This window comes from Astatotilapia calliptera, chromosome 15 (genome assembly GCF_900246225.1).
Source record: "Astatotilapia calliptera chromosome 15, fAstCal1.2, whole genome shotgun sequence".
Lineage (NCBI taxonomy): Eukaryota > Metazoa > Chordata > Actinopteri > Cichliformes > Cichlidae > Astatotilapia > Astatotilapia calliptera.
The window spans coordinates 36109220-36113233 of NC_039316.1; positions in this window are offsets into that span (position 1 = coordinate 36109220).

Below are 4014 nucleotides of genomic sequence, written 5' to 3' on the forward strand. Positions count from 1 at the left end.
TCAGTAACTTGCAAATAATTTGAAAATAAAAGGCTCAGTTGTGTTTTATAAATAAGTTTATAAAGAGTTATGGCTTTTAGGCGGCGGGTGAGGAAAGAGCTTTCTAGAAGACTAGATAGAAACCCGGTCCATGTCGCCACCTGTTGTTACAGAGTAGTACTGCAGGTCTGTATTTTCAAGCTGAAACTTTAAAATATTAGCAAAGATTAAACCCATAACCACAGCAAGGGAATTACCACTGACCGTTATAATTTTACACTGCAGTAGACTGAAACATTTACTCAAAAAAGAAATTATTATGATTACAAAGGACAGCCTGATATAATAAATGAGGGAATTAATCTGAAAATCTACTTGTAACTACAGTGGACTCTCTCTCTCTCTCTCTCTTTATACAAATAATAATAATTATTATTATTTGTATTTTTTCACGCTGTTTAAAGAGTCGTATCTATGCCTTCAATACATCTAGCTATATCTATAGATAGATATATAGCGTGAAAAAATACAAATAATATTAATTATTATTATTACTTATCCCTGTGGCAGTGGTCCCACTTGACCAGTATGCACAATAATAAGAATAGAAGAATCTCTTCCGGTTTCAATTCTGTCCCGTAGAAAGATCTTTTTACTTTAGTTAAAAATGTGTTCACAACGAGACAAGAATAGAATAGAAAGAATAAATAGCAACCAGAAGAGTCAGTCGAAAGGATTATAGTGCAGAAATGACATTTTTTCACTTTCAGACCACTTTATTGGGTACTACCGGCTTGAACCCCCCATTTTCCCTTCAGAAATGGCACAGACCTTGGTTACAGCCAGCTGTTAACGGAGTTAAATATGAGTGTCGATGAGCGGTTGTGCAGGTGTACCTAATAAAGTGGCCGGCGAAGCTACTTTTCTGCCCTCCCCACATGATGGCGCCACAGTCTTACACTGTGTGTCTGCACGAGGCCGTAGGACTCTGCTGTGACGCCTGATGGCAGTGGAGAGTCAGCGGAGTACAGTGTTTCCCTGTAACAGCAAACTTTCATCCTCAGTAACTGCCAGGCGTGGTTACAAATGACTGAATGGTGAGTAATTGCCCTTGCATAACGCACATGGACATGTATAACGTGGACAGTCCCTCGCCATGTACAAATCACCCCTGTGATTAAATAAGACTTCCTTCCTCTGTGCTATTTGACAGTGCGTGTCTGTGTTATACAACGTTAGACATTCTTAGCTGAGTCAGACGTAAGGAACACTTTGACCGTAACAGAGACGTCCGACCTTATTTCCGTACTCTCTGTAAATATCAACAATGTTCAGTTTCAAAGTAGAATGTACCTCCAGAAAAAAGTACCACTGTCAACATATTTATTGGATTTACTTTAACCAACTCGAAATAACAGTTTAATTTTGGTATTAGACGGGGTAAATGCTTTCATGTGATATTTTTGTGTAATCAAATGTTCTTTAAAGAATAAGATGTCCTGCTTGGCTCATCAGAGCTAATCTGATTTATATGATCATAGAATGTTTTTAAGTTTTTAAATTCAATATTTCCATTTGAAATTTAGTGAAGCAGGAGAATGGAGTGATGTAACTTTGTACCAGCAGCTTTCCAACAGGGTTTAATAAACCATTAAGTTGCGCTCAACATATTTAATATGACCCATCTTGACCTTTGACACACATTTTACCTGTCACCTGACATGTTCATGAGTCAGAACATGTCAGGTGACAAGATCGAAGTCAAATCAAGGAGCGGAAATGTTGATTTTAGCGTTCTTCCTTCATTCATAGTGTTGCATTTGCTGAACTGTATTTGCTCACAGTGACGTTTGAAACACTCCCAGTTTTGAGCAAATACGGGGTGAACATGCTGCCGCATGACCGCATGTTATAATGTGTGGAAAGTATGTGGTTGGGAAGACCTGTCACGCTGACACAAAAACCTGGTCCATCCAGTTCTTTAGTTTTGTAGCAACGTGCAGTTTGCATCCTTTGTGTTGTAGCGTAGCCACAAATACATGCCCTTTAAATTTCAGCAGATAGAAGAAAAACTGAGAAAACTAAAGTATGAATTTTGCCATTTTGTGCAAAATGCAGATCATCTTTCATTATTCCTGGCAGAGCAATGAAAAAATTATGAATGCAATGACATAAAAACCAAAAACTTCAAATAAAGCTGTCTAAAAGTTAAGGGGTAAATAAAACAGGGCGAAATCTTCATTCTCTTTTTAATCTGACTTGAATTAACCTTGATGAGATTAGATGCAACTCTGTAAAGCTCAGACAAGGAAACTGGATCCACATGACGCCACCTGTAAACACAGAGAACGGCGTTCCAAGGAAGTCGCTGTTTTCTGCAGAAAAGTGCAAGTAAGGGCTGATCAACCAACCTGCTGTTTGACTCAGACAAGGCCAACTCCTGATACATGTTATTCCAGATTTTAGGTATAAATGTTGAAAGCATTCACAGTTTTCAAGAGAAAGAGGTTTGAAAGAAAGGGAAGCTTAAGAAAGACTCTTACAGCCCAGTGCAAACAGCATTAGCTGTATGTGTCGACTGATGTTTTGCAGTTCAAAGAGGCAAAAGGTGGCTGTGAAGAAGCTCACATGGGTTTAGAAAATTTCCCACTTTTTATAAGTAAATGTTAACTGAAGTGCAAACATGATTTCATGCTTATTCAGTTTCGTACAGAGCAGTTTCCTTAATTTATCCTCACATAATCACACCGACAGATATTTGCATGTGGCATATATTTCCAGAGAAGTCATAAATCACATATTTTGCTGATGGGGAAGGGCATTCGGTTTATTGCCTGTTCGGTCGTTGCCAAAAATCAAATTGAGCCAGTACCGAAGAGGTTATGACAGCCGAGGGTCCGTTTTAATAAATGAAAAGGATTTATTACATAAGAGTGTCCCAGAAAAACAACTTAGAGTTAAATTGGTTTACATGTGACCACAAACTCAGCTAACTGAGAGACTCAGGCCAGAGGGATACTTGGAAAAGAAAAGCACGGTATTCCGAATAAGCTGAATAAAGACCTTTCAGTTTCAGGTGTTGTAGCTGTGTTGGTTTGAAAATAACTACCTTTGTTCAAATTTATGCCTGAGATGTCAGGCAGGCGATGAGTGATGCCTTCATATGAGCTGGTGTCAGTTTCCGTCCTCCTTCAGGAGACGTTGAGGCAAGCAGGCAGAGTTACTTCCTCCTTGGAAAAACGAATTACTCAGAATGAGATATGTTTTTCCTCAGAGCTCTATCAGTCTGTGAGGAATTTTGGAAGAGGACAGATGATTGTTACGGTGATATAATGAGGTCATAGTGGGCTGCATGCTTCGTTACACATGTAAACAGCTATTTTTGGTCAGAGCTTTGTTTTCATTGTGAATTATTTTAATTACAATCATTCATCAGTCACTTTGCTAGTTAAGTCTTGCTAGACTCCCTTTTTCCTTCGAGATGGACTTAATTCTTCGTGGGTTAGATTCAAAGGTGGTGGAAGCAAAATATGTCAAGCACATATCCATTACACCAGCCTGAGCTAGTGGTATAAGGTGGGATGGATCCATGCTTTCATTGTGGCTGATGCCAAATTCTGGCCATACCATCCAAATGTTGCTGCAGAAATCATGACTTGTCACTTGCCAACTATTTTCAATCCACCATTGGAGGAGTCCATGCAAACTGTAGTCTGGCTTTCCTGTTCAAAGCTGACTGGAAGGCCACCCGGTGTGGTCTTCTGCTGCTGTGGCTCATCTGCTTCAAAGATGTGTGTGTTCTAAGCTGCTCCTCTGCATACCTTTGTTCCTACAAGTGGTTATCTCAGTTGCCGCTGCCTTCCTATCAGCTTGAAGCAGTCTGGTCATTTTCCCCTGACCTCAGGTAACAAGTCATTCTTACCCAGAGAGCTGCTGCTTACTTATTTTCAGTCTGTTTGTTTTTTTAATTCTGGTTGTGTGGGAAAACCCAGATTAGTTTCTGATGCATTCAAACTAACCTGTCAGTTCCCAGCA